Source organism: Camelus ferus, chromosome 4, assembly GCF_009834535.1.
Source record: "Camelus ferus isolate YT-003-E chromosome 4, BCGSAC_Cfer_1.0, whole genome shotgun sequence".
In the NCBI taxonomy this organism is placed as follows: domain Eukaryota; kingdom Metazoa; phylum Chordata; class Mammalia; order Artiodactyla; family Camelidae; genus Camelus; species Camelus ferus.
In genome coordinates this window covers 41,538,352-41,558,914 of record NC_045699.1, presented here as the reverse complement: position 1 = coordinate 41,558,914, position 20,563 = coordinate 41,538,352, and the positions used below count along the sequence as shown (strand labels likewise).

Genomic DNA, 20,563 nt, shown 5'->3' with positions numbered 1-20,563 from the left:
CTAGGTTCAAGTCAGAACCAGCTCCGGTTTAAGGCCAAGCTGGTGTTAAAATGAATCTGAGTCATCTGGAGGACCAAATTATCAAGAAGCTACTTTCAGCCCTAGGCAACGATCTCAGAACTAAATAAAACAGTATCACATACATCTATAACAAACAGTATTATGAGATTTGTGGGCTGTTTCTGACCTGATTTCTCAATGAACCAATTCAAAGGGAAGAAAAATAACCACTGAGGAAAAAGCACTGGAATTAAGCAATGTTTACTTATTCATCTTCAAAGAAATTTGAATGACCCTTCACAAAACATGAGAAAAGCCTCAGAAGAAAGTTGGGCATTGATGTATCTGCACTGATAATAAGTCAAGGTTGCATTGCTGGGGGATGGCCTGCAGAAGGCCAAGTGCTTGGGGTTAAACTGCATTCTCCAGTAGTGATTTCCATGATGCAGGAAATGTTCTTTCTCTGGTTTTTCCTCCAGCTATGAAATATAATAGCCACTGATTTTTCCCTCTTTCAAGGATTACTACTGGATTCTTTATTGAGTAGTATCTTTATTTGCAATATGAGTAAAGAAACAGAATTTATAGCAATTTTTAATAACTGAAGTATAGTCAGTTTACAATGCATCAATTACTTCTGGTGTACAGCATAATATTTCAGTCATATGTACATATATTCATTTTCATATTCTTTTTCATTATAGGTTACTGCAAGATATTGAATATAGGTCCCTGTGTTGTACAGAAGAAACTTGTTGTTTACCCATTTTATATATACTACTTAATATTTGCAAATCTCAAACTCCCAATTTATCCCTTCCCACCCACTTTCCCCCCGGTAACTGTAAGTTTGTTTACTATGTCTAAGTCTGTTTCTGTTTTGTAGATAAGTTCATTAGTGTCTTTTTTCTTTTTTTAGATTCCACATGACTGATAAATGTTATTTTTCTTTCTCTTTCTGGCTTACTTCACTTACAGTGATAATCTCCAGGTCCATCTATGTTGCTGCAAATGGCATTATTCTTTTTAATGGCTGAGTAGTATTCCATTATATAAATATACCACAGCTTCTTTATCCAGTCATCTGCCAATGGACATTGAGGTTGTTTCCATGTCTTGGCTATTGTAAATAGTGCTGCTGTGAACACTGGAGTGCATGTTATCTTTTTGAATTAGAGGTCCCTCTGGATATATGCCTAGGAGTGAGATTGCTGGATCATATGGTAAGTCTATTTTTAGGTCTTTTTTTTTTTTTTTTAATTGACGTACCATCAGTTACAATGTGTCAACTTCTGGTGTACAGCACAATGACCTAGTCATGCAAATACATACATATTCTTTTTCATATTTTTTCATTAAATGTTATTACAAGATATTGAACATAGTTTCCTGTGCTATACAGCAGAAACTTTTTAAAATCTATTTTTATATATAGTGGTATAAACCTCAAAATCCCAAATTTATCCCTTCCCATCCCCTTTCCCAGGTAACTGTAAGACTGTTTACTATGTCTGTGAGATTGTTTTGTAGATGAGTTTATAGCATCCTTTTTTTTTTTTTTTTTAGATTCTACATATAAGTGATATCATATGGCATTTTTCTTTCTCTTTCTGGCTTAGTTTACTTAGAATACGATCTCCAGGTCCATGTCCATCCATGGTGCTACAAATGGCATTTTTTCTTTTTTATGGCTGAGTAGTATTTCATTATATAAATATACCACAACTTCTTTATCCAGTCATAAAGTCATATTCCAAACTATCGATGAACATTTAGATTGTTTCCATGTCTTGGCTATTGCATATAGTGTTTCTGTGAACACTGGGGTGCATGTATCTTTTCAAATTAGAGTTCCCTCTGGATATATGCCCAGGAGTAGGGTTGCTGGATCATATGGTAAGTCAAGTTTTAGTTTTTTGAGGAATCTTCATACTTGTCTTCCATAATGGCTGCACCAAACTACATTCCCTAGTGCCTGGTAGTTGTAGGAGGGTTCCCTTTTCTCCACCCTCTCGCCAGCATTTATTGTTTGTGGATTTTTTTTAATGATGGCCAAGCACATTTGCTCCGAGTGCAGAGGTTTGTTAAGAGAACAGTGGCTTGGAGGAGAGACTCTTAGAGCTGATTATAGAAGTCTGCTATTAACCCGTGACACCCCCCCCACCCCCGGTCCCCGGCTGCTCACTGCTCCCTGCATATCAAGCTAGAGAACTCAGTCACCTGCCTGGGTACCAGATGTCTCCCTGAGTTGTGCCACCTAATAGAAGAAAAAACTTTTAGCTGTATGCACAGGGACAGACTGCCATCAAATGGTAGAACAGTCAACATCTTTGTTTTAAATGGTTGGAGAGGCTCCTTATCACTGAATGAAAATATTTGCATAGTACCCACTCACAGAAGGAGATAGTGAATTATTAGGACAAGCAGGGTAATAATTCTTTTCTAATATACTGTTCAATACCATCTTGGCATGTAGCCAGCATGTAACAGCATCAACAGTAAAGAGTATCATTTTTGATTCACACATAGGTGGTTTCCTATTTAGCAAATTTACTAGGCATTCCTTAGTCCATAATTTCTACTAATAGTCCTCATAGTTGCTGCAGGAGAAAGCAGATTGAAATAAACCACACAACTAAGTTTATACTCCACGGTTTAGAATTCTTGGCATGCGACGGGCCCAGCCTGCTTTACTTAGATACTGAGTATCAGAACTATACTTGGGGCCTAGGGAACAAGATACCAACTTCTAGCTAACAGCTAGCAGTGACAGACAAACCCGTAACATTCCAAACAAGAGAAACTAAAAGTTGCCCATGGCTTATAAATTATTCCATAAGCAGCTATTTCTACAGGGAGTCTTGTCTTGACCCTACTCCCCAGCCCTCCCCTCTGCATTCCTCATTGCTCTTTTGGTCTTTGGGCTCGGCCAGCAGGTCTGCTGTGCTTTATTTAGCCCTTGATGGACTGTCCTCTGCACTTTTCATCTCCTGTTCTATGTTGGTGGGTATTGATTCTTAGTATTGGGTCTCTCCCTCCAAGTCCCATACCAAGCACTGGTAAGTCTGTAATATATTTACTCTCTCTGCAATGGAACTCTTTCCGTTGGCTGAGCGTAAGGAGATAAACAGAGTCACAGAATCTCAGAGATAAAACCTTAGGATACACAGTTCAACTCCATCACTTCACAAATGATGAAACTGAAGCCTAGAGAGGTTAAGAGCCTTCCATAAGAATAAGATAACTCAAGTACTGAAAGTGAAGGATCGAGGACCCGAACCTGTGGGTTCTATTTGCAAGTCTAGCCTGTATGTCACTGTTACATAGAGTTTACTGTCTAGAACTCTGAGGCTTCCTAATGCAGTGAACCTGTCACCCTGTCAAAAAGGAATGCACTAAGGGGGCAATCCAGAATAGTGCTATGTATTAGAGAAAAATTAATTATTTAGTATTTCTAAATGCCAGTGAAATCATAAAAGATGTAAAATATTGTTACCATTACCCAGAGACTTCCTTGTGGCACCCTTGGGAGATGGTAGGGATTTAATGTTTCCAAAATTTCAGGAAAATAGGTTTCTGGTGGTTGGCTAATCACTCTCCTGCACTTGTCTGATGGACTAGCAAATTCAATTGCTTATTCATTTGTTGTCTTTTACTTGGAAAGTACAGAAGCATGCAGAAGAGAGAGGAGAGGTATATGGCTGCTTGGATATCAGAGGATAGGGATGACTGATTCATACTGTGGCTCACCTGCTGGTCATTTTCACTTAGCCCACCCCTGTCCATCCATTTGCCATGTCTCTGTATTGATATCTGCCCTCGTTGGGGAGAGATGGAAGAATTCCATGACATCTACCAACTGCATGAGCCAGACTCCCTTGTCCTCTGGCTTTTGGTTGGAACCAGCCAATGGGAAGCTCTGGCAGACGTCAAAGGGCACGAGGAGAGAAGGATGGGGCATTTCTCCCACTGCTCTCTCCCTGCTGTGTGCTGTGGTTTTGACAGTGCCTCCATCCCTCCACGACGGCTTCTGTGAGGGGGCTGCTTCTCTCTGGTTCCAGCTTTCACTAGAATCCTCCAGGTCTGTTCCCTCCCCTGCCTCCTCAGGTCTTGATATGGTAACAGCTTCTGCCTCTTGCTGGTCTCTGGTGCCTCAGAGTCCCCTGGTGGTTCCCTTCCTGCTGTTCTGTACAGAGCCCCTGCATACTCTCTAAGCTGTCTCCTCACACTTTCACTGAGCAGGCTTTCTTTGCTTGCCTGGGCACTGACTGAAACAGTTCATTTGGGGTTAATCATAATCTGAAGTCACCATTTATCTTCTTTGCTGCAGCAGCAAAGCCATCACCATAAGGGATAGGATCAATTCTTGTTCATTTTATATCTCATGGAACCGCTAATCCATGAGAAATGCAGCTAAGCTGAGCGGAGGACTGACTCTCACCTGCAGTTGCATTTTTGCCCTTGGGGTTTGGTTGGCACTAAATGTGAAAAAGATCATTAGCAGACAGGAACAAAGGTTATATTTGGTTTATATCGATGTAACCGAACACTTTGTCCTGCATTATGGAGACTAGTGTAAGAACTTGGTCTTTTTATGTAGAACCTGGTAACACTCAGTGGACAAGAACTTGCTGGGTTTTGTTGAACTATTTGCAGGGGGGGCATCTATACCTGGAACAAAAAAATCACCAACTATATTTATAAAAGGACATGATTACTGGGTAGGTTTAAAACTGGCTCCAGTTTTCCTCTAAAACAGAGTTATTGATTGGCTGGTTTTAAATTCTCTTTTCTCAGTCATTGTGGAACTATCCAATGTCGATTAATGAGAAATCATTTACTGATGCTTCTAAACACCACCCACCGCTTTTAGGCTGGGTGTCTCATTTCTGCCAGTGGAAAAAATTATAAACCTATTTTGTTTTTCAAAGAAAGAATGCTGTGTGTTTACTCCTTGCCATTAATTTCTGAGTTCAAGGAGCTCTCCCGAAGGAAAAAGATGCTGTGTAGGAGATAGGAAACAGGATGAGAGGCAGAGACTGCAACTTGTATGTCTGTCCTAGGTATCGATGAGACAGAGTGGAAGTCATTCATTCTTTCAGTCCATTAACATTTGTTGTAGGTGTTAAGTCCTATGAAGTGCCAGGAGCTGGGAGTGGAAAGAGAAATAAAGCATGCTTACACCTCCAGGGGCTCACAACCTAATACGGCAGGAGGTATCTGGGGAAGTCACCATCCTTCACTTTTAGGGACATGGCGCCAGCTGCTATGCATTCCCATGCATCTGTTTAGTTTGGTTTAAGACTGAGAGACTCAAGTCCTGCCTTCTTGGCTTCCTCATTTTGTAACTGGGCTCTAGGGAGAGCTTCTGCTCCGCATCCTTGGGGAGCAGGATGTGGCAGGAGAGACCTGAAGGGGAGACTCCAATTCCCTATGATGGACTTATTTTTGAAGGAAAGATTCAATTGCTACAAGAAAGATGGAAAGAAGGAAGGGAGGGTAGGAGAGGGGAAACAAATCTACTGAATCAGCAAACATTTTCCGGAAGGGGCCAGATAATAAACAGCCTAGGCTTTATGGGCCATATGGTCTCTGTGACAAGTCCCCTGATCTGCTCCACAGCACAAAAGCAGACAGACCCAGAAGGAAACGAGTGGACACGGCCGTGTTCCAATATAACTTTACTTATGGAACACCGGGATTGGAATCTCAGCGTTTTCACATGTCACGAAATATTACTCTTTTTTTTTTTTTTTTAAATTTTTCCCCCCAACCACTTACAAATGTAAATATCATCTTTACCTTGTGGGCCATACACAAAAGAGCAGCTACCCAGATCTGGCCCGTGGGTCACAGGTTGCCAATTCCTGGCCCAGAGTGAGAAGGCTAAAGAAGCGTGAGAAGCATCCTGTAGCCTGGGTCTGCTCTAACAGCTAAAGAACAGGCTCTCTAACCCGCAGTGGCCGTTCAGTGTATCGGCCAGTGAGGATCCGAGGTTAACTAAGTAGAGCATGTTTCCTGCGCCCACAGGCCTATGGGGTTGGCCTTTGAGAACCTCTCTTCCTTAACTTTAGCTGGCCTTTTCAAACTCACAGGTTTTGATGAGGAAAAATGCAATAAAATCCATGAAAAAGTACTCTGTGCTTTTAGAAAGAAAAGCATTATAGAAACTCAGTGTATTATTAAAAAAAAAAAAAAAGCAAATCTGTCAGAAGGACCTGGAAACATGCTGCCCAAGACAGAACCCTGCCCGCTGAGATAAAGGATGTGGCTCTCCCTCCCCGACTTGGTCTCCCCGTTATTTCATCATCTGCACGTGGGATGACTTGACTGCCTATTCTTTTTCTTTCTTTCCTTTTCCTCCCTATCTCATTCACACATGGAGAGAACCAAACTGTTCCTCAGAAGGATTGCGCTGTGGAACTTTGCTGGCTGCCGGATCAGATGCAGCCTACAGGGCTGTGCTCACCTGACCAAGGCTTGCGCTTGCCTCCCAAGTTTAGTCATTATTTGACAGATTACCCTGTATATAGCACGGTATCAAAGGCTTTCTTAAAAGTCCAGGTAAAATATGCCCATGGTGTTTCTAGAGTCAACTCATTTAGATATTTAATCAAGTTGTTTTTTCAAGGGCAGTAGAACATGATTATTTTGTGAATTAGATCTTCCTTATTCTTGGTGAGGTGAGGCATTTCTTAGTATTATATATATATATTTAATATACATATATTTAGAATGAATTCTTCTGGCATCTTCCCCTATAAAAGTAATTCTGAAAGTCTATGTTTTTCTGATCATTGCCATCTCCCCCCCCCCCCCCGTTAGATTGGACTAGTTATATTAGACTGTTTTGTCCACCAAGGATTGGCCCACACTTCTGCCTGTAAGTTTTGAGCTCCTTATCTTCAAATGTTATGCTTTCCAGATTTTGCTCTATCATGTACAGCTGTAATTTCTAAGAATGACTAAAACAAGATTCCATAATATCTTCTTTGTTATGAGGAAATTTCTTTTCTCCAACGGAAGACACCATGGCCTCCAATTCGTGGTATGTTTGTTTTGGAAATTATTTATTTAAATTTTCTGTATCATCTCTTTTAATGTTCCAAAGCTTGTTTTTGCACAGTAGAATTAGGCATAGTACCATTCAAATGGGGGGTACTGAAGAGAGTTTTGCATAGTAAATAAAGAAAAAAAAAGGAGCTAACCTTGACGTGGTTAAGGTTAAGTTTTAGTTACTTAGCTTTTAGAGATGGTGTGACTCAGCTTGATCTTTTCTGTAATACCATTTATGTGACATATCTTTTCTTCCTAACCTTTAGGGGTCTCTTCCTTGTCCTGGTTTATTTCTCTGTGATCTTGTTCTAATGGTGCCAACAATATTTCTATATATATGAGTGACATGAATTAGCCCCATTTTATTCTATAATTCTGTTCTTCTATTTATTTCTTCCAAACCTTCCTTTGTGCTATATCACCCTAATGTTCTGTAACAACCATCCTCATCATACGCAGTTTGAAGCAAACTTACCATGTCAGTGCTGGCAGACCGAAAGGTATCTTTCTACAGCCTTGTTTCATGAAACTCAAACCATAATTTATATCAGATGGGGAAAGACTGCTCCTAGTAGAGTGGTAGAGAGAAGAAAAGCACTTCTTTCCTTTAAAAAGAAGTTTGAGTAGTTTTAATACCAAACCATTCTGGGCCATTGCTATTGTGTCTAAGAAGGACCAATGTCCCTCACTTCTGCTGTTTGTGCTTAAAACAGTGTCACTTGAATCCAATCAAGTATAGTCCTCTGATTACTTTTATTTCAGGGACAGGTTTTCAAGAGCAACATCTAATTTTAGGTATTGTAGCTGAGATTCTTCTCATTCCCTGCACTCCACCAATGTTCTCTGTGCATTAGCGTCACACTGAAGGCGAAAATCATTGGCACTCCATAGATGAGGCAGAAAGCTTGTGTGGGTGGAGATGAGTGAGGGCAGGGAGGGAGGTAGATCTCCTTTTGTACATGGTATCTGTGTGTTTAATTTCACAAGACAATTTTTACAGATAAGCAACTTTTCAAAATGTATTTTAATTATAATCCTAGAGGCTGGAATACAGTCTGAAGCTATTCTAATGATTTAGAATAAGGTGTAACATCTCTTTCTTCTCTTCTGTGTCGGAATCTCAGTTTGCATTCTTAGGGTCCTCGAGATGCCCACAACATAAACTGCATCCTCCTGGATATTTTAAACGTGCACATCACTCCCAACAATTTTTCCTCTCTGCTGTTAATGCAAAAACCAGGGCAGTGGAGCTAAGAGGAGTCAGTATGGGTGCATAAATTAGGAAGCTTTGAAGTTTAATTCTGAAGGACACGTACCTCCGGGGTTGTGATGCTTACCCAGAGACATGCAACTGTCCTGAGAGGAAATCTTCACAGGCTCATTTCCTCATCGTTCTGAACTGTCTAGAGCTCTAGTTCTTACCTATCTGGATGCAAAGCCCTGAACGTGGACAGGGATTAGGTAAGGACTGAAGAATAATGTTAGTCGGAAAGATTAAGGAATCCGTCATCTTTCTGTTTTAGGAATGTGGAGACATCACTTACGTTGCCTACTTCAGAGCTGGACTATTCTCCACGTAACTCATTATGTCCTTCATCAATCTCCTTGAAGTCTGATGTGGGTACCTGCAACTCCCTGTGTGAGTCAGGATCCCAGCCAGAACTAGATGGCATTTTCCCAAGCATTAAATCAAGTGACTGCTTACAGAGGTGTGAGTGTGAACTGAGGGAAACAAATCAGGGATGAGGCCCTACCCCTGGGCTAGCACAGGCGGGAAGCCCTGACCAAGCACAGGCCTGGGGGCAGGAGCAGTGGGAGCTGGTGAGGGCGCTGGCTGTCAGGGTGGAGAGAGTACTGAGACCCGGCAGGCAGGGGCTAGGGAAGAAACTAACCTCTCCTCATCCTGGTCGTCTGATTTTCTCCAAGTGGCTCCCTTTGGATGAAACCAACCGGCTGCAGAGGGCACAGGAGCCACTAGCAGTGTGGTCTTGGGCATGCAGCCTCCTGGCCGGAGATCAGGGCAGAGGAGCCAGGAGCGGAGCCTGGGGGCCTCTAGAGGATGCCCTGCACGTTCTCCTCACATAACCCCACTTCTTCATTCTGCTGAAGAGCTTGGCTTTCCTTCTGGATTCTCTCCTCCCGTCCTTATGCTCTCAGTTTCCCTGCTTAGCAGTATTTCCTCACTCTCTGCTCGCTATCTGTGCCATCCCGTCGTGCGATTGGCACCGACGGCCCCCTCCATCTGCCCGCCCGGCGCCTCCCCTCGGCTTGCGCGCACAGCTTCACTTCCACATCCAGCGGGCTCGGAGCTCTTCCCTCGCCCGCACCCTCACCTGCGGGGCTCTGCGGGCTGCGTCTCTACCGCCTTCCGGAACTGGAAATCTTTCCGGCACCAATATTTTGAAGTCACGCTTTGAGGCTGCAAATCTGTCACTTACATATCCTCTCACATAGCACCATTTGTATTTTGAGTGTTGCGTAGTACATCGTAATTGCCACCAACTAAAATAGATATAGGAAATAGGAAGTGTGGGCATTTCTTATCATTTCCCAACCACTTTGAATCCTCTCCTCAATGTGATGGCAATAACAGCTCTTGCATAAAACACCAAGTAGCACGTTGGCCTGAACTGAACAAAACTGCTTATTCTCTTCCAATTGCATTAAGCTTAGAGTTTTAGGCTTAGCGGGTTTTCTCTCCGCAGGAATTTTGAAGTTTCCCATTGTTGATCATATAGCTACTTGCCAAAGCCCAGTCGAGTCATTTAAATGACTGGCCGTGTGGTCACTGCGGGTGCACGGATGGGAGAAGGAATGACATTTACATCGCAGTCACCCTTGTTACGAGAACCCAGAGGAAAGCTTCACAAATTTCAGTACCTAAGAATTGCTGTGCTGCTCCTGACCCAGCTGGTATGTTGTATCCTCTGGATATCGTGAACCGTGTGTATGTGAATCATGCTTTTCTCTTGGCTTCAGCAGTTAAATCTCCCAGCGAAATCTGAGACTCACCCCAGCGTGAGTTTTGTGTAGGACATCACTCCCCTTATTATTTTATTTTTTCACTTTCATTTTCTCACCGTATTCAATCGAGGAAAAAGCTGTTGATTCTACTTTGAGAATATATTTGAATCCATCTCTTCCACCTCCAACTTTACTCTTCACTGCCCACGGCAATAACCAAGGTAAAGTATCAGCATTTCTGTCCTGGACCCCTGTGCTAACCCTCTGACTGTCCTTTTGCATTCCTACTCACCTCTCCCCAGTTTCTACCCCACGCGTCACCTTAGTATTTTTAAAAACATGAGTCCAATTATTTCCCCAACTTTTTAATCTGAAAAACAAAATTTGCAGGAATAGCATAATGAGCATCCATGTATCCATCCCCTAGGTTCACATTTTATCCCTAAGCTCTTCATCATGTATTTCCTAACATAAGGGCGTCCTAGTGCAACCATAATACCTTTACCACACTCAGGGAGTTGATGGTGTGCCTTCAAGTCCATCACGGCAGAGACACAGACTATTCATTTATTCCATTACAGGTGACCTGATGTTTGGTCAAGGTATTGCCCACCAGAGTTTTCCACTGTAAGTATTCCCTTTTCTCCTTGTAGTTGTATGTAACTTGCAAGGTGACTAATTAATTATTTTAAACATATCTAACCTTGAGAACAATTATTCAAGCCCTTCAAACTCTTTTCCGCTTAAAGGCCTTTGTGTATGTTGTTTTCCCTGCTGTGCTCACTGTGTAGTTAGCTCCTTCTTATACATCGTGTCTAGGATTAAATATCTGTTGTCAGAGATGCTTTCTCTGATGATCCAATCAAAGCAGGTCTCTCATCAGCTACCAGCTATTCACTATCATACTGCCCTGTTTGTTTCCTTAAGAGGTGATTATTTGCCAGTTTACTTGTTTATTATCTATAACAAGATGGTAAACTCTTGAGGGTACAAGTACAAGGATTGTCTTTTTCACTACTGAAACCCCAATGCCGGGATATATAGGGCCACGCACAGTAGACTATCAAAGAACGTTGTTTAAGTAAGAATGTCAGTGCATGGATGAATACATGTTATAAATCTTGGTGCATTTTACATGTTCATATATTTTAAAATACCTTTTATAGCCTGCAGGCCAAGGAAATGGAGCAGAGATGTGGGGCTCTACCCTAAAATGTATGCTCCCCCTTCCCTAGCATGGAGTTGTCACCGGGAGGCAGCTGCCCAAGCAGGAACTACATTTCCCAGCACCCCTAGCATCCAGATGGCCATGGGACTCATTCTTGCCCATCAACATGGGGAGCGTTGTGTGTTTCACTTCCTGCTCCTGGTTTTACCAAGCGGATGGGATTTCTCCATCAGCTCTTTCTCCCTGCCAGGTGGAAGTCAAGAACGCAAGCTATTAGGGTTCAGCACAGCCACAGATAAAAGGATCCAAGACCCCTGAATCAGAACGTGGAAGACAGCTACGTGTCAGGCCGAGAGAACAGGAAAGAAACTCCTATTGTGTGAGTCCGTATAAAATTTGTGGTTACTTATAACAGCATCTAGTGTTACTCTGAATATACAAAAATGAGAGCTGGAAGACCAGCAGACAGACAACTAAAAAAAAAAGTGAAAGTTGTCATTACTTAAAATTCACTGTCATATTACTTTTTTGGCACTGTATATTTTCCAGCATCCTCAAGTCATACAGAGTAAGTAGTATTAGGTCTAGAGGCACTCCAGTAGGAGACTTTGTTGAGAATTTTACTTAGAGTAAAAACAATAGCCACCTTTGTTTTTGGAAAAGGTGAAAATGCAGTCACTTAGCTCTACGAGATGGCATGATTAAATCTCATTATTTCTGAGATCCTACACCCACTGCCAAACTAATCTGGGGAAATTCCAGTATGATTTAAGAGGCAATCCATCAAATCCTTCCTTTGTTGCCTCCAGTGAATTTTGTTTGCTGTGGGTAGCTTTACTGACGGAATAGCAATCTATCTGGTGATTATTTATTATCAAACTAGTGAGTAAAAGGATTCACTGAATTTTAGAGATGGAAGAGATCTTAAGCTTCCTTTATAGTGGGCCCAGCTATGCACACGCTTCCCTTCCTGAGTATGATACAGCTGACCCCAGAAACTGGGGCTCTTGCCCAGAGAACTTACATACCTATTGAATCCAATGCTCTGTGACACAGATCATAGCTCAACAGATGTGATTTGAAAGTCTTCATCTATGCCTTCCATTGTTTCAACTGTAACTGGGAAAAGTTAGTAGTGCATTTAAATGTCTTATATACTTGTATAATTCTGCCTTAAATTAATGTGACTATTACTAAACAAACATAACTCAAACATATTCAAATACTTCTGAACCCTTAAAGGTAATGCATTTATTCTGGTGATGGTGTCATTACTGACAGCAATTTAAAAAATTTGTATTTACCATCATCTTTAAGAGTTCAAACTGTTTTTTTTTTCTCTTTGATTACAGAAATAATTGCATATACTCTTGAAATTAGAGGAAGAAGAAGAAAATTAAAACCACCTATAATTTGGTAACTCAGAGGTAACAATTCTATACATTGTAAAGTCATTTCTTTTATATAGATGTTTGTAAGGGTATGTTTTTGTGTGTGTCTTATATAATGCTGCATGAATGATTCTGTATTTAAGGTTTCATTATGTATACTTGCCTATAAAATTAATTTCTTAATTTCAGCTATCATATTGCATTGGGTAACATACCCAGATTTTTGTTCAATATTTCAGCTATTGCAAATTACTGGATAAAAACTTAAAGACTTCTGATCTTTAAGTAGATGCATTCTTTTGACTGTCCGTTGTGTTGATAAATATTCATCCTTGGAGTTGTCATATGAAAATAAGCAGAAGAGATTGGACTTAAGTCTGGTAAATAAGGTAGATGATTAATCCATGCAATGCATTTTGAGTCAAATGGAGGATGGTTAAAATGTAGTGAGACATTCTGAAACTGTCACAGAAGGTAGGTTCAAAGAGGAGTTTCAAAATATTTTGAGTAATGGAGGCACTCACGAATAAATACCTATCATATGTGGCTATTCTGAAGGAAAACAATCACTTCACCACTTAAGTTCTTGTGTGGCTGCCAAAAAATCAGCCCCTTGACTTCAGAGATGTTTGGTTTTAGACGTTTGTGCACACCATCATGTAAAGGTGGAGAACAAGGAAGCAGAATTTACCATCACATGTGGGTATAGGAGAAAGCTAGATGTTGTCATTTCCTGTATCCTGTCCTCTTACTAAGAAAGAAAGAGAAAAAGAAGACAGGAAAAAAAAGAGGGGAGACAGAAAGGGGAAAAAGAGAAATGAAGAAAGAAAAAGAAAGAAAAGGGAAGAAAGAAAGTAAAAAAAAAAAACAAAACTGGAGGAAGGAAGAAAAGTGGAAAGGCAGATTACTCTTGATAAACTACAGAATATTGGGATGGCAATGTTATCATTACTTAAAAATAATTCATGAGGCCAGACTTAAACTTAGTGCTGGCTGATGGTTTTCAAATTTTTAGGGATGATGCTACTCTTCTGCCATCTTTTCAGTAAGCTGCAACTTCAACTACAGTAGAGTCAGATTTAATTGGAAATAATGAGATACACACAGATACACATTAGATACTCCCTTCACAATCACATAGGTTCCGAAGAATAACTTTTGAAAACCAGTCTTAGGCTGATGAAACCCATTAGTGTAGTTAACCTATAAACCCAGGGCTGCGAACAAAGGAAAGCTCATGAATTCCAGACAAAGCTAGCTGAACAAAGCTTCCAGAATCCAACGTCCTTAGCGATGAAGCACCCTGGCCAGAAATGTTAACTCATTATCCTGCTTGTCCTTAAAAGTGTACCATTGCACAGAATGTCCCTAATGAAATCTACCACCCTCAAGGATAAAATTCCCACCAGAATTATAGCCTATCTGTAATCAAATTTCAATATAAGGCTCCAAAGAAAACTTGGCTTTAGAGATGCATTTTCTTTTCAGATCTGGAAAATCCAATCACTGTTTTCAGTAAGTTTTCTTAATTTACTATCTCTTGAGTGAATGTTTTTAATAATTATGTGCACACGCACACAACACACAGGAGTTCAGAAACAAAAATCACTATTCGGTTTCTATATGAATATATTACATGTTTCTGGAATTAAGCCATAGTATGTAAAATCCTTCCACAGTGACTGGACTGTTCATTTAAATAAATCCTTTACATGTAACAATTAGAATGGTAGATGTCTGAAGGAATTCTCATCTCTTACGCCTCTGTTTTATGTAGTGAAATACTTTTCAGTAATATCAAAGTATAGAAGCAGCAGATTAAATACTGAAAAATAAATCACTACAAATTTGCTGTTTTCCTAATTATGCCCTTCCATAAAAATTCAGGGAAAGAGGGCAAACAACAATTATTAAAGAGGATTTGTTTTGTGAATATGTTGGGGCTGAGCAAACTCTTTTACAAAATGCCACAATCATCAAGGTCTGCTTTCTGGGACCTTACATTCTGAGAGCACCTAAACCAGGAACAAACCAACACAAAAGAAGCACAGCAGGGAAACATTGTCCATCAACAGGAAAGGAAATAGGGCTTATAAACAGGAACAAAGTGTCGTTTCTGATTTTTTTTTAAGATAAAAAACACAATAAAGATGATCTACTTTCTTAGATTTTAGTTAACTGAACATATCAATAAGGTAATCAAAGGATCTAGGAGTAGTGAAGGAAAAAATAGAGTTCCACTCACAGGAGTGTGGACAGGAGACCTTCCAAATCAAACCATTAGCTGAGGTAGGGGGGGTTAACAGCCTCCCGAAGATGTCCACATCCTAAGCCCCAGGACCCACGTGTGTTACCTTACGTGACAAAGTGAACTTTGCTGTCCTAAAGCTTAAGGATCTTGACATGGGGAAATGGTACTGTGTTATCCAGGTGGGTGCAGTGTGATCACAAGAGTCCTTATAAGAGGCAGGAGAGTCGGAGGAGGAGCTGTGACAGTTGAAAGAGGTGGAAGGACAAGCCCAGGAGTGTGGGTGACCTCCAGAAACTGGAAAAGACCAGGAAGCAGATTCCCCCTAGAGCCTCCAGGAGGAAGGCAGCCCTGCAGCACATTTTGGACTTCTGACCTCCGGAACTGTAAGATAATAAATCTGTGTTGCTGTAAGCCACTAAATATGTGGCAATCTGCTGTAGCAGCAATAGGAAACTAACACGTTAGACCTGAATCGTGGGGTATTACTTTCTAAAGAAAAGTCACACAGAATCAGACTCAATTGCTCTTCAAAAAGATCATTTCTCAGTTCAAAAAGGGTGAGGCCAAATAAATCAGTAATTTTATTAACTTTTTTCTAATAGCTTTTTGGCCCAGTGCCACCTTCATACTAACAGGAAAAACTAAAAGAGGAAAAGAACTCTCCTTTCTTGTACTTCTACTAGGTACCAGTCAGAGTGATATGTTGTCTTCTTATTTCATTTAATCCTAGTAATTCTAAAATGGAAGTATTGAGTCCTATTTACAAATGAAGTAACTGATTCTTAGAGGCAATAAGCAACTTGACACATTTCAAGTTGGTGACAGAATTAGAAAAATTCAATAATGGGACAGATCAGGATGTAGGTGATTTGTAGTCCCTTTAGAGAGGAAATATACAAGAGACAGATAAGATGAAGAGATAGAAAGATAGACAGGCAGATAAGAGTACTGGGTCAAATCACACAGAATTTTACAAACAGAATTTAGTGTGGCCAAAAGTTTGCCGAGCAAAGTTTGGCCTAGATAGTTATTATGGGAAAAAAAGAAAAACCTTTTGGACACTTCACCTAACCTTCTGCTTTTCTCCTCTATAAAGGAAAGATAACAATAGACGTCTCTCTCATAAAGACTCCCAAGGAATAAAACTGAGTGCTGTGACACTGAAGAGCTCTTTAGATGTTGATTCAACACTCTGTGGTCTACTTAGGATCCCCAAACCAATTTGTGACTCATTCAACACTAAGAGGTTATCTGTTCTGAAGGAGAAAAAGAGACATTGTAAATCAGGTGGCAATCAGTAATTCCAAAGGGAACTGAACGTATCTTTTGTCCAAATGAACAGAAGATGTTGGTATGAGTTGTGTGCTCTCTGTGAGAAGTAGATACAGCCGAAGCTGGTTACTAGAGGGCGAGCACAATGCAACAGCAGCTCCCAAGACATCTTGGATGAGTGTCTCAAGTTAGGTCATCAAGCTGAATGAGGTCACCTAGATAGAGTTTAGACAACTGCAAAGCAGAACAATATGACCCAAGACAGGCTTAAGACCTCAACGCAACTACAGAGCCGATGGCAGCTGGAAACTCTTAAGGACTAAAGGCAAAGGAGAGAGTAATTTTGACATCAAAGGCATCAGTTTGACAAATGAAAATCAAACTGGATGAACTTTAATGCAAACAGCTGGGTGTGATGCAACATAAAGAGGCAGATTTCCTGAAGCCAGCCAAACAGATTTACTGGAATCCTCCATGCCTCCCAAGGAGAATGTAAATACAGAGTTTTTAATTTTCAAGTTTTCCCCTTCCAAACAATGGAGGGGAGAGCATGGTAAGATAAATAATCTGCACCACTGCATTCCTTGGAATGATTTAGTAGCTACGCTTGCTTTGTCTGGGCCAAGATGTTTTTCTCTGTTCCGTTCACATGTTCCTCCCTTCTCTACTCCCATCTGTCCTTCTAACATGTAGTAAATTTGATCTTCAGGTAATGTATCTGAATGTGAGGTGATTAATTCAAAGAGTGAGTGTTATTCTGCTAAAGGCTTTCTGTTATTGGAGGCTCCTCTGAATGAATGGGCCAGGGCTCCATGACACCTTGTGTGAGTGAGAACGATAGATAAATTTGCTTCCTAACATGTGTTTGGCAACTGGCCTTCCTGAGAAATGCACCAAGTGCCATATGGATGGACACCAGCTGTGGTTTAGACCAAAGGGTAGGCAGCTCACTGGCTGATGGAGAAGCAAAGCTTAAGGTAAGTGGAAGAAAGCAAAAGCTTATCATCAGCCAGCATGGCGCTCTAAGGCATGGCTTCAGGGACATCTGCCCTCTTGTGTAATAGCGATCCACCCTTACTCTGTTATCAGTGGTTACTCATTTGAGTCAGAATGCAGATAACCATTACAAAGGACTAAAGTTGCTGGAAAAGGCAATACTATTGCAAGTCTTACTGCTCTGATTCCTCTGCTGTAATATAACAGAAACTCTTGAAGACGGGAACACTTGTCCAAGAAGCATAGAACCTGCTTGATATTGCTCATTATTGTGTCCCCAGAAATTTAGCAAACTATAGGATACCTAGTAGGCACACGAGACAGATTTAATATGTTGATGAGTAACATAAGCTATACATCTGTAAGTGGGCCTTGGCGTGATGAAGTGGAAAGGGAGGGGTGAGACATCTTCTGTTTAAGTCGTAATGATCCACTTAACTTATGCCACAGGATAGGCAGAGTAAATTCAAAGCCATAAAATCTAAATTTAGGATTAATATGGGGGTTCAAAGAAGATAAGGGAAAAATCCTCTTGTATTTGGTAACATTTAATAGGGTCTGTTTGCCTCATTTCCGAACCTATGTAATGATGTCTAAGCAGCATGTAAGAGACTTTAAGCTAATACACCATTTATCGAGCTATGCTGGTAGATCAGTGAATGGTTTCATTGACCTGAAGCTTTGTTCTTGTTCTGGTGCCCTCCTAGATTATTCCACTGATATGCTGAAGAAAGACGTGCAGATGAGAACTAATGGGCTCAGCAGATATAATCCTGTTTTCTTTGTTTACTACCTGCAACTCCTGCTGGACTCAAGTGTTTGGTTTTTCATCTGAAGGTATGTTTTGTTGACATAATAAGCTATTAAGGACCAGACGTGAATTGAGGTGAAGGTTTCCCTGAAAATTCATGCTTGCAAATCAGCAAAACAGAAAATAGAATAAATGAACAGGTATTTATGCCCAGAAAGTCCTCTGTTCGGTTGGCTAATGAACCTGGAACAAAGCCTCGGGAACTGAAATTGAGGTGAATCTTACTAACCGTATTTGGGCTAACAGCCTTCAGATTTTTCTAGACTTGATAACTTTCTAAAGAGTGTAAGAAATAACAAACTGAGGCACTGGAGATGTAACTTTTCAAGCACGATTTTGCACCCCAAATGATTTATTTTTTAGAATAGTTCAGAAAAGTTTTACGTGTATGTGAGTATGCAAGTGTGTGCATATACACATTAGGTATACAATCAGAACCCTGAATTATGATTACATTGGCTTACAAAAGAAAATATGGCTCACAAAGAACTCTGAAACTGGAGACAAAATTGTAAGAATGTGTTTTGGATATCAAGTAACTTCAGCATTACTGAAGAGGGGGAGATCAACTTTTATCTGGCTAAATACTCATGGGTTTTTCAAACACACAGGATATCAGTTCATGGTAGCAGTTGATTTTCGCCTTAGCTGGGTGAAATTAACATTCTTTAAATAATAGATGAGCTCACTGTGTAATGTTGAGCAAGGCTAGATGGGTCTAGATTTAATTTTAAAATAGTTTCCAGACTGCTTAGTGTCATAAAAATTATTTTCAGTTCACAGAAGTTGCCTTTTCAACCCTCCCTGTCTCCCCACTCACCTTTTATTGCTAAGCGAATAGAACAGACAAGAATTCAACAGATTTAACCATTATGAACTCACTGCATGTCTAAGATTGGTCCAATTTAGGCAAATCCTGTGTGTTTGAGGTGAACTAGCCCTGTGTCCTCCTCAGTTCCCGTGCATACGTCAATTTTTGTCTCTCAGTCCTTAGGCCGTGGGACTATTTATGTATGTGATGAGGCTTTTAGGATGCTGGCTCACCCCAGATCAAAATAGTTTTGAGTGAAAATAATTTTGAGGATAACACTAGACCCGACACTGTGTGGCCAAAAAAAAAAAATTAAATTTTTAAAGTGATTTTACAATAGCAGGAAAAAAATGTACAGGAGAAGGAGCTGAAAATCAGTGCCAGTCATTTGCGGGTTGTCCTGACTTTGCGGGAAGGGTTATCTCAGCAGTTAGGAGTTTGCTCCGTAGTTCGCAATGGGAGCCTGAGAGGTTAAAACAGCTCATCACTTTATCAGGATTACTGAGGGTATGAGGGAGGCCTTAATGGTCTGGCAGTCCTTTTTGTCACAATTTAATGGCATATCGATCTTGCAGAGTGAACAATCATGACCTTCAACTGTTTACAGATGCTTTGGAGGGAAAAGGTTTAAGGAGCTTATTCCAGGGAAGCTGAGAAGGTTCAGCCCTGACCCGTCAAGTTAGGGAAGTCAAACAGCAATAAAAACATCCCAGTTTGGGGCAACTTTCCACTGGGGGGTGGCACTTACAACTGGGAAGATCACAAGTGCTTCAAGAAAAGCCAGCGGTGTTACAGGCAATCAATAAATCAACCAGGAGTGTCATTAACAGAGAGAGGAGAAGGGTGTGTGTGTGTGTGTGTGTGTGTGAGAGAGAAGCAGGGGCCCTGGCATCAAGTTGTACTCTCCTACTGGAACCAGTTTTCAAGAAAAGGTTTCTTTTATGTGCCTGCAAGGTTTGAAAACTTTACATCAGCAGGCTAGTGATCCTAGAAAGAGGTAACCACATTTCAGAAGACAAATGTGAGCAAAGAACAATATGAAACAGGGTGTTTTTCCACATAACCTAATTAATCTGAGAGTTCTGGAAGGCATTTTCTTGAATTCACGGGAAACTGCCGGCTAAGATGCGGAGAACTGCTTTTCGAGAGAAGATAAACGCAGTAAGATTAAATTCTCAGAAGCAGCAGGAGGGTGGGATGTTGATCTGCACCATCTATTTCAATGAATCCAATCTCTAATACTGTTGAATCCCAAGACAAAGCTTTCAGCTTTGGTTTTGTTGAGCCTTGGACTCCACTATGTGATCTGCGAGGTCCTGGTTGCTACTAGCAGCATAAAATGTACCTCCTGCTCTCAAAGAGTTTATAAGTTGCCTACCCAGTCCTGGATTCACATACTGTTTCTGGCTATGAGGCTCTTTGACCTCTGTGGTGAGTTGAATGGTGGTCCCCTCGAGAAACAGGTCTACATTCTACTTTCCAAACCTGTGAATATGACCTTATTTTGAAAAGGGGTCTTTGCAGATGTAATTAAGTTAGGAATCTTGGATTTCCTGGGTGGGCCCTAAATCCAATGACAAGTGTCCTTGTAAGAGACCCACAGGGAGAAGGTAATGTGAAGACAGCGGCAGAGACCGGAGGTATATAGAAGCCAAGGAACACCAGGTATTGCCAGCAGCCACCAGGAGGCAGGGAAACTGTCCCCCTAGAGCCTCCAGGGGGAGTGCTGCCCTGCCAACAATTTGATTTGGGACTTTGGCTTCAGGAAAACTGTGAAGGAATACATTTCTGTTGTTTTAAACCATCAAATGGGTGGTAATTTTGTTACAGCCAACCTAGGAAA

General features: G+C 40.9%; 1 long non-coding RNA gene across 2 annotated transcripts in view; it reads left to right on the top strand.

The window, feature by feature from the left end:
• Positions 1 to 9,664: 9,664 nt before the first annotated feature.
• The window catches only part of LOC116663175, a 74,186-nt gene continuing 63,287 nt past the window's right edge, over positions 9,665 to 20,563 (top strand). The window contains exons 1-8 of one of the 2 annotated variants that reach the window (XR_004319298.1): positions 9,665 to 9,969; positions 10,151 to 10,241; positions 10,602 to 10,647; positions 11,439 to 11,567; positions 12,541 to 12,615; positions 15,010 to 15,213; positions 15,927 to 16,655; positions 17,806 to 17,935. This is a non-coding gene — a long non-coding RNA (uncharacterized LOC116663175). Of the gene's footprint in view, positions 10,242 to 10,601; positions 10,648 to 11,438; positions 11,568 to 12,540; positions 12,616 to 15,009; positions 15,214 to 15,926; positions 16,656 to 17,805; positions 17,936 to 20,563 lie in introns of both variants that reach the window. The other variant, XR_004319299.1, reaches the window with a different exon arrangement.